This window comes from Gymnoscopelus braueri (genome assembly GCF_963280865.1).
Source record: "Gymnoscopelus braueri genome assembly, chromosome: 7".
NCBI lineage: Eukaryota > Metazoa > Chordata > Actinopteri > Myctophiformes > Myctophidae > Gymnoscopelus > Gymnoscopelus braueri.
In genome coordinates, this window is record NC_137608.1 from 23,016,182 (window position 1) to 23,027,349 (window position 11,168).

At 45.2% G+C, this 11,168-nt stretch overlaps 1 protein-coding gene across 2 annotated transcripts in view; it reads right to left on the bottom strand.

Annotated features, from left to right (window-relative positions):
• The window catches only part of sema6a (sema domain, transmembrane domain (TM), and cytoplasmic domain, (semaphorin) 6A), a 128,039-nt gene extending 117,280 nt beyond the window's left edge, over nt 1-10,759 (bottom strand). For both annotated transcript variants that reach the window (XM_080433069.1, XM_080433068.1), the window contains exon 1: nt 10,394-10,759. The gene's annotated coding sequence lies outside the window, so the exon portion shown is untranslated. The remainder of the gene's footprint in view (nt 1-10,393) is intronic.
• Between the last annotated feature and the right edge of the window lie 409 nt (nt 10,760-11,168).

Genomic DNA, 11,168 nt, shown 5'->3' on the forward strand with positions numbered 1-11,168 from the left:
CAACGATATCGATGTGTAATTCTCTGTGATGATGTCTGGCCAGGTTTCGTCGGGGCTTGCTCCAATTCTCATCATCATTATAGAGGAGCTGGGCAGACGGCCATGCTTCCTCACTGGCAAACTCCAAACCCAATTAAATAATCAAGGTTCAATTGCCACATAATACCACAAATCAATAAACACACGATTTGTTGGTTATTCGGGTGAAATGAAACAGATCCCAGTGGAAACAAACGTGGAGAACTTATCAATCCAAACAGATGAAACAGGTCCCAGATGAGATGATCAAAAGGCATCGAGTTTCAGCATGCAGATGCTTTACCGCCCAATCACACCATGCTGCTCGTTTATAAAAAAACACACACACACACACACACACACTTGTTTGGAGGTATACTGTGCAAACAGACATTCATTCAACCTGACACACAGGCACACGAGCACACACACTCTCACACATACGCGGCAATCACGCATACATCAATTGTTTAAAATGCTTGTTACACGCACAAAGGGAAAGACGCTGCATTAGACTATGATGGATGAAGGCAGCATGCGGTGAACATTCTCAGGATATCAGTGGTTGAATGAACATATCATATATGCATGGTGGTGTAATTCCTCTTTTCCTGCCTCAGAGCCCTGCCAGCCTGTCTGATTACATGCCTGCCTATAGAACGTGTGGCATTTGCTCAGATTAAAGGAGGATCGTGGAAGGATACAACCTTGTATGCATTGAACGCATAACTTAAAGAGGAATGCATATCACATTACTGGACCCCTGCAAGAAGAATGCCGCTCTGCCTGTATGCTTTGACATAGGGTTGGGCAGTGGACCCATTTTCATGGGTCACAAGTAAATATCTATCTAATATATACTACAATTTAGTTTTTGTTGCCATTTTCAAAAATTTGAAAATAGCCGATCTATAAGCTCACAATGTGTCGCACTGTGACACAATGTGAGCTTATAAATCAGTTTGTGGTTAAATAATAATGTATTTTGTAAGTTTGGATCCTGGGGAGACACCTAATCATATATTAAAATTGGCTACTAGGAGGGCCGCCCGGCCTCCACGGCCACGTCACTCTAACACCGACATAACCATAAACAAACCCTGATCCGGTTGATCAAAGCTACAGATCCGACCGGCAACCGCTATGCCCCATGCCTATAAATATATGGTCATGTGCATATATGGGACCGACCGATGACAAACTTATGCCCGCCTGCCGCCGAATCGTTCGGATGCGGTTGTCCAGAACCGCCGATCCAACCAATACACCCATATATGGGCATGCCAATATACAGGGTATGGGCATATACTAATGACATCAGGGATCTCCATATACGGGCACAAAAGGGACACAGGTAGACAGATTTGATTTCATGTGTAACAAATTCGGTCGTCACATTTTGTACACGCCCAAAAAAACAGAAACCCTACCCTGTGTCTTCTCACTAGGATGGGTAGCCCACCCATCCTAAACAACGTATGCAATAAAGTTACTGTAAGACATCCTGATTACGCCCCTCCATCCTATCTTCCATGACTAGTATGATCTCTCATATCCATCCGTCTGCCTCTCTATGCTTGCTCCCTCGTTGGTCACTCCTGCCAAACTGTCACCCGTGGTGGCGTTCTTCTACTGGTCCTCCTTCTCTGGGTGTCTCCCTGCCTCTGTCTGGCTGGCTCCCTGCCTCCCAGAGTGTCAGCTGCCTGCCGTGACACTATATATTTAATCAGGCCAAGAGCGGCAGCCACTGAACCCAGTCTCGCTCTGCTCTGCGCTGCACTGACTGAATTGTGTGTGGGTGTGTGTGTGTGTGTGTGTGTGTGTGTGTGTGTGTAGGGGGAACGTGAGTGGGCTATTGTGTGGCCTCCCCTGAGCAGAGTGATGATAAGTGGTCCCAGCCCAGCGCTCCGCATGAGCTGACGGACAGACAGGCCAAGAACACTGGGGGCCTTGTGGCCGTGTGTGTGTGTGTGTGTGTGTGTGTGTGTGTGTGTGTGTGTGTGTGTGTGTGTGTGTGTGTGTACGTTGAAATGGTGAGGGGAAGATGGCATATAGAGGTGGTCGGAGACAGTGTGTGTGTGTGTGTGTGTGTGTGTGTGTGTGTGTGTGTGTGTGTGTGTGTGTGTGTGTGTGTGTGTGTGTGTGTGTGTGTGTGTGTGTGTGTGTGTGTGTGTGTGTGTGTGTGTGTGTGTGTGTTTGTGTCTGTGTGTCTGTGTCTGTGTAAGCGTGCATGTCTCCTCCTTTACCAGCCCCACAACCAGACCATGCCACATGGCTGCAATTTGTTCATTAGCTATGTAATAAATGTATACACACACACACACACAGAGGTAATATTGTTCCCAGTTCTGGCTGATTGGATTCTGAAAGGACTCTCGGGGGAATCGCTTGTATTCCGCCAGCCACTGTGACCGGGAGAGGGCTATTTCTTAACAGGCCGCTTGAGGGAAAAACCCATGGCGCACACGTTGCTATCAGAGGTATTATTCTACATTTCTGAGGAGACATCCTGAAGGTAATCTAAAGGATGTCGGTCTGCCTCCTTTAGGTTTCAGTTATTAACTACTAATATCCACCACTCCAGTGTGTCTTAATTACTCTGATTGTTTTCATATGGTAAAAATCCTGATTAAGTCTCACATTTCGCGTCAGCGTATCACCACATGAGATTGGCATTAGATGCTTGTCGCTGATTTCATGTGGTAAAGCTTTAAAATGCTACCTGATACCGCTAACCTAAGGCAGTACTGGATTCCTTTGCTGGAAGTAATTAATAATGGCCCTGGGCCAATTACAAATAATCTGTCATCAGTGGTATGTTAGATGAGCTAAGGATGAGTTCTTACAAATTACCTGCTGTCTAGGATATCAACCTCCACTTTCTGTGGGAGGATGACACAGAGGTTACCAGGACCAGGGCCAAATCGGAATGTTTAGATAGAGGCTGACTGTGTGCTGCTCTGCCCGAGCCGAGCCAATCCTAACTGTTTGTTTCCAGATAAAAAAAATGATCAGTTAAGAAGGAAATTCAGGAGGAGACGTGTTATAATGAGTAAGCCCTGTTTGGCCCTGTAATGGGAGCCGAGCCACCAAACCTAGGCAGGGCCAGCGGTGTGGGGTTTGGGAAGAAGAGGCTCCCTGTTCGGTTCCACATTGACCAGTGAGGTTATAGCCTCTGGGAGAGGAGGACTGCTGCTCTGCCACAAGCACGCAGATCACCTTACACACGATGGCATTTCTCTACTGACGACTGGCTCACACACACACACACACACACACACACACACACACACACACATAGCTTTCCCCCATCCTCCCCTGATTCACCTGCCGCACCTGAGAATGCAACAGCTATGATGTCAATCCTACCACTTCAAAGCCGCAAAAGCACCTCACTGCCATCGGCACAAAGAGCAAACACACCGTCTCGCCTCCTCCTTTGTCCTGCTATCCCGTGGTCTGGACCAAATGGTAATTCCCCAGCAGAGAGGTCATAGATGATGAAGGGAGAATTACGCTGTGGGATATACAATCAGCTATAGTCTTGGGTTTCTGCCCACTGGCTCTCACCGCTCTGCACTATGGCAATGTCCTCTTTATTCTTCTTTGGTGTAGCTCACATGAAAGAGAAAAAAAAAACTGTGTGTGTGCGTGCGTGTGCGTGGACACATGAGAAAATAGCAGTCCTGTGTGTGCTGAGAATCCCATGATTAAGGGCCGACTGCTTTCTCCCCGTCCAACAGCTCCCATTGGAAATAATGCACTAGCAGGGCATAATGTAAAGAGACAGAGTGATAATACAAGCACATAACACTACGTTTAGCCAGTGAGGGAACCAGAGGAGATTACGAGGCCATATGGGAGGGGTGAGGCCTGCAGCCACAACAGATGAATGTTTACAAATTAGCCAGAGCGCGTTCAATACTCTTACTGAGAGAGAATGGGCAAAAAGAGGAGGGGAAGTGGGAAGCACACTGAAAGAGAGAGAGAGAGAGAATTTCCTGATGATTCACCAACATTTTTCATATAGTAATACATCGGTGAATAATTCTGCATGATTTACCATCAAAAACTCCAATTGTGCGTATAACAGAAGACCCCCCCCCCCCCCCAAGCACATCTTCTTTCTCTGCTCACTGGAGAGAAAAAAAAATCTCCATTGTGATGATGTGAGAGGAAATAACCACTATTCAATGTATTGTAACCCACTAGCCTCTCTAAATGGCACAAGCACAAGATTCACACACACAAAGATGATGCCTACTGTGAAAATATGGTTCTATTCTCTTCTGAAAGAGCGAGAGGAAGCGCACGTGAGAGGGGAAGAGAGAGCAAACACTGGAGAGAGACGAACAGAAAAGACATATGTGCGGAAAGAAAGACGTGTGCATGCAGAGAGAGAGAGAGAGAGGGCGGAAAGAGGGTTCACTGCTGAGATAAAAATGGAATCCATTTTGGTTCCTGAAGCACACTCAGCCATGGGGAGAGCGGGTGTAAAGGGCTTGATAATATACTTCATTGTGTGCCGGTGTTGTGCACCGGTGTTGCACACCGAAAATATCCGATCTACAAGCTCATAACGTGCCTCAGTGCGAAGCGTTATGAGCTTGTAGATTCTATCTATTGCAACAAGGTATAAATCCGGCTTTTGATCTTTTCTATCCCTCCATCCGCTTTCTCCCTCGGATCTCTTTCAATTGTTCCTCCTTTCCCTCTCTCACCTCATATTCTCCAGATACCCCCCTCCCCTCCCCTCTCCTCTCCTCTCCTCTCCTCTTTCCTTGTCTCCTCTTCACTCTTCCTCTCTCTAGGCAGCCAGGCACCCCAACACTGTCTCAGGTCCTGAAACTATGGCAACGGTATGAGAGAGCAAGCTCTCTCTATGATTAATAGATGAGAGATGCGCTGCCAATCGCTGGGGCCTGGGGAGAAGGGTGGAGGGGACAGATGCACCCCAACCATGCCACACACACACACACACACACACACACACACACACACACACACACACACACACACAATCACAGAGTGCACACTCTCACACACAGTACACATTCTAACCCCCCCGCCATTAGCCACCCTCTGTGAGGTGCGGCTCTGTGCCACAAAGCACAAACCACAGCACGGAAGACAGGAAACTGCCCGAGACACGCAACACGCTATGCCACAGGCCACGTGCACACACACACACACACACACACACACACGCACAGATACAGATACAGACAGACAGTGTTATGGTCCACCAGGCCGGAAGAGGAGATTGAAGGGCAGATGAAGAGGCGGGTTAGAGTTCTCCAGATACCTCACATCCATCCACTGACACATGCCTCCTCATGTCGAGCACCAGGCAGGCAGCAAGCTATCCAACCACAGAAATAAACCACAGGACAACAGGCAGTAACAACCACACACACAGCACCTCTTAATGAGACTTAGCACAATGTGGCTAGCTCTGTGAGTCCTAACACCTGTAAAGGCACAGCCATGGGGAAATGGATGGGAACCAGGGTATGATGTTAGTACATTATAGGTACCGTCCTTTCTATCTTCAGGTGAATGAGTGCCTCATTCACTTCATTCAGTTACACTAGCCCCCCCCCCCCCCCACACACACACACACACACACACACACACATACTGCTTTAATTAACTTCATTGCCATTCAAGTAAAATCCTGAGTGTTAATTACATTTTGAGTGTAAAATGGATGTGTATTTTTTAACACATAATCTCAACATGCACATATATCGCCATTACATCATATCATTAGGTCAATCATGATGTTGATGCTAATTTAATATTACAAATATTTCTGGGATCTTGGGAATAGATTTTCGGTTTGAGATTTAGTATGTCACACCTGCACTGTGTGGCCACTCAACCCCCCCTCCTCCAAGAAGGGCTGACCATCACTTTCTAATTCACTTCATTTCCAACAACAAAGCCTTGCCAAGCACCAACAGCCAACACACCAACAGACACGCCGCCATCTCTGCCATCAACTTGCGGCGCCATGCCCAAAATAAGCCTCGCTTGGTCCTGAGTGCCTCTGGCTGTCTTGGCACACACAACGCGCTCAATCAATTATGTTAATATAACAAATATGAAGAGAGGGGATTTTACACATGGGCAGTTGATTCAATGGATATAATTTATAGGGAGCCGGGGGGTTTAGGGGCTAAGTGGGAAAAGGCAGCCGTTTTACAAAGTTAAACTGAGTGTGTGTGTGTGTGTGTGTGTGTGTGTGTGTGTGTGTGTGTGTGTGTGTGTGTGTGTGTGTGTGTGTGTGTGTGTGTGTGTGTGTGTGTGTGTGTGTGTGTGTGTGTGTGTGTGTGTGTGTTGTTGTTGCACTGGAACACATTTGAACAAGTGATTACACTTTCAATGAGGCGTGGTGTGAGCAGAAAACACTGGATCATACCACACGGTCACATACGTACAACAGGCCCCTATAGCATATTGGACTCCATTAATCAGGTCCCATAATCAGTGGGCAACATGTTTAAACCTGGATTTGGGGGGGGGGGGGGGGGTAATCACGTACACTGCCATTTTGACACAGCACTTAGTGCCAGATCTATGGTACACAAGGTGAACGTGTGGGAAATGTTGTGTTAACCTGGGGCTGTGTCATCTCATATCAATCCTGCCTCAACTCACGACCTGTCTATAATATGATCCATTGCGTTTTCTTACAGGAAGATTTACAGCATGAGTAAAATATGAGGGTCGGGCTAAAACGTCTGAAAATTAATGCCAGAGATCCTAGGGAGGCAGTGAAAAGGTAGAAAAACAATGCTTACAGAGGCCATTGTGTAATTTGTAACAGGGTAAAAATATCTATTTTCCCTCTCTCTGCGTTTCACCTCTTGCATTGACTCATACTGAGGAGGATGTCTGTATCTTCTGACAGACTTCAAAGAGGCAAACAAGCTCAAGACAAACATAAAATGAAATGTCCTATATTATCCACAATAGAGCATTTCCCCACAGTATACAGACTAAACACACAAGCTCTTATGATTATGACAACCTGTATTTGTATTAAATGTGTGTAAGCGGAGATGTGATTATCCTTTCTATTTCCATTTATGTTACCATACGACTCCTCGCTAAAATGTAATAAAATGTTTTTTTTTCATTCCTCTTTATCGAGGCACAATCAATTTAGAGATTAATTGTGGGTTCTGGAAAATGAGTTAAGCATAAATAAATCACATACAAGTCAAGTGAGAGGGATTGTATCCTCTCACACACTCCAATTGTTTTAAAAAACACTGTCCCACACACCAAGGATGCCCATCAATAAAACATGGCACTCATAAAATATGCATAAATACGTTATTGTACGTTGTGTATTGACATTGACTGAATGAGGACCAATGGTTAACAGCAACTGGCTGGCCTCACTTTGTATAATGGAAGGCCAATTCATTTGAACACTAAGCAAAGCAGTTTATCAATTATTCAGAGTTATTCAGACAGCATCTGCAACTGTCCTTGACTGGCAAAGGTAAATACCCCCCCCCTCCGTGTGTGTGTGTGTGTGTGTGTGTGTGTGTGTGTGTGTGTGTGTGTGTGTGTGTGTGTGTGTGTGTGTGTGTGTGTGTGTGTGTGTGTGTGTGTGTGTGTGTGTGTGTCGGTCAGTCAGTATGTCTCTCTCTCTCTCCATCTCACACACACACACACACACACACACACACACACACACACACACACACACACACAGTGTGACAAATCCAGATCGGTCACACACAATGGCGACCCCATTGCTATTGTTGGGGGATCCTACGGATCAAACGCTCCACAGAGCATTGCTCCAAATAGAAGCAGCAGTGACTCTGTCACAATGTTCCCTCCGCTCTGTTCTCCCGCTCCAGGAGAAGAAACAGTTGGGTTCTCTTGTCACAAAAAGGTAATCATGCTGTAATTCACATGTTAACACCACAAACATGTCAATGCACAATGTGTCAGTGTGCAGGATTAGCACTCTGGTTTTGTGGTGTAGCAGGCTCATGGGAGGAGCGTGCTGGGATTTACAGCAGGTGCAGCATCTTGAAAAATGGCTTCGGGACATTTGGGTGCCTTGAAGCTATATTATTGGAGGCAGAGTTATGCTTGATTTATGATCTGTCGTACAAACGAAGCATAAATTGGGCATAAAAGGGAAAACACTAAAACAGCCAGGTTTGGCAATGAATGTGTAATGTCCAACATTGTACTATGTCTACTATGAAAAAAAACCACAAGGCCATGGATACAATAACAGCAGCAGCAATATCAAATATTTCCAATGATTTCATGACAAATGGATTAAATGACTACTCCCTTTCCAACCATAAATATGGCAAATTCCTGAGTGTTAATTTCACTGTGAGAGTGTAAAAATGAACCTGTACACTCTCAGTTAAAGTACTACTCCTACATTGTAGTTGCGTGAGACCAATCTCTCTTTCGCTTCAATAAGGGTTTGGTACAAGAGAGCCATGCTCCCAAAACACCACGTGTGCTGCTGCTGAAAATCAGCTGATATGAGAGGCATATTTTCCTGGAGGCATTCAATGCTCAATTTGCTCAATTCTATCATCAGCACAAACCTTGGACTCATTTAATCTATTACCGACATTTGGGGCCTATGAATCATTTCTCTAGCCCTGAAATCAATGCCTCCATTAGATTCTGGGAGAGGAAGAGGAGAGGAGAGGGGGGTTGAGGAGAGGAGAGGGGGGTTGAGGAGAGGAGAGGAGAGGAGAGGAGAGGAGAGGAGAGGAGAGGAGGAGAGGATGGGTGTTGGCAGTTAGGCTACTGGATGTGGTTTGTGAGGCTTCTTTATACCAGCTTATAAAATAAAAAACACAAGACAGCATTTTTGATTCAATGACAATTCCAATGTCTAATACAAGTTGCCATCATAACAAGCCTTTGGTGAGTTTTTGGTGGCTAAAGCAACAGTTATGACAGTGAGTGATCACCCTATGGCTCTTGTAGCCCCACATTATTAGTGAAGCATCCTAGACAGGCAAGAGAATGGAACTCTCAATATGAGCCTTTACAAACAGTGCAGTATTCTGTTTCTGCACATGCACATATGAAGAAATGAGAGTGCACACTGTAAACATGATGTTACACCACCAAAATTATATATATAGAAATGTGTGTGTGTGTGTGTGTGTGTGTGTGTGTGTGTGTGTGTGTGTGTGTGTGTGTGTGTGTGTGTGTGTGTATAAATGTTCCAACACTGTTCCAACAGCTTTGATGTTTCCTTTAGGCTATATCATGTTCAGGTTATATTGAAATTAAATCATTTTAGTAATGAATAAAACATCTAAGTTGAACACCTATAAAAGTCTGGTGTTTAACTTAGATCTCGTCCGTTGTATTTTCCCCGTGACAATGTCCATGACACAGAAAGCACCCTAGCTGGTTGGAGGGCCAGGGAAGGGGACTAAATGCTGCTATCCCTCCAAGTTGCCACACAAACATACGATATTTGGATACTGTCATCTCCTCTAACATTGTGTTCGAGTTTCTGCGTTTATTCATTCGTTTTATTCATCATTTTCTTTGGTATTAATATTTAGATTTAGTAGTCCACATAGCTACTTAGTGAGTGGCACTTCTCCCTAATCATATTCATAACCCATAGGCTAAATAAAAGGGATTAGCAGCGATTGTTGTCTGTTTGAGGGCGTCCGTTGGTGATTCAAACACACTTTTAAATAACATCTATCAATGAAACGCTCTCCGTTTCTTCATAAGTTGTCAAATGCCTTAAAATCAGTGGTTCTCAAAGTGGGGTCCGGGGACCCCAGGGGGTCCTTCAGGGGGTCCCCAGTCAAAGGATTGATAGTCAGGAACCAAATGGACCCGTATGGGTCTGTGTTAACTCCGAGAGAGTACAAATGGAACCAAATGGACCCTAACGGTTCCATTTGTACACTCTCAGAGTTAGATTAACATTGATTTTGACAGTGCATATTGAGGTCCCAGAGATACAAATGCCATTAAATGGGGGTCCGTAGCCTAATGCCTATCAAATTGTGTTCCTTGAAATTAAAATGGTTCGGAATGAATCACTGCTGCCTGCCATAGCCTTAAACAATTGTCTATTTTGGGGATCCCTGGCATATCTTTTCAAATGGGGGTCCGTGTGGGGTGGTATGTATCAATTTGGGGGTCCTTGGCAAGGAAAAGTTTGAGAGCCACTGCCTTAAAAATCAGCTGGAGTTGATCAAGACTCAGTCCAAGTGGGAAGGAGGCTGGTGCACTTGTCGTTCTAGCAGCCTAATGCTGCTGGAGGAAAACAAGCCCTCTGGGCTGGAGGAGAAAGACAGTTATACTGTAAAGTTAGACATAAACAAAGAACCCTTACCTTAAGCTCATGAATGGATATGCTGTTAAGTGGTCGTGCGGGTCGCGATCTGTTAGTAATCCATGAGATATCGCCCTCAAAAAGCAGTTCAAACGGAGCTCATCTCAAAATAACAATACGAGCGCTACTTTTGTTGAACCCTTTTCTTGTTACATACCGTGTGATCGGATCACACCTCCTTCAACAAGGAATATCCATCGGAAATCCACGCAAAGACGAAACCCAAAACGCTTTTTTACATTTAAACTCCCGAAGCAGGCGAACTGTGCGTGGAAAGCAAAGCGTGTGTCCCAGAACTACAGTGGCGAGGGAGGGAGCTCTCCGAACCCAGAACCATTCGTGGCTCTACTGATCGCAGTCCCTGCTTCTTCCACAAAAGCCGACGCTCATCCTATTTGGAGATGAAGCTTCTCAGTGTAGAGGGAGCGCAGCGCAACGATCTGCGTTGCCAGGTTTTGTGAGAGAAATAAGCAACCGGGGTCTATGAAAACAAGCCCAAAAGAAGCGACTATAGGCCACATGAGCGCTTTAGTTTAAACCTATACGTCGGCTATTTGAAAATGTCGGATCTGCAAGCCCACAACACGTCGCATCTGCTATTTTTGAAAAGTTTGAAATATTTTAAAAACATTTTAACAACACAAATCTTGTATGAGGGAGGGGGGGGTCCCTGCCCTGGCATAACATATTTTCAGATGGGGGTGCGCAGATACAAAATAATTAATGTGTATTTTAAACAATGGTACATTGTTTAAAATACATTCATGAAACATAT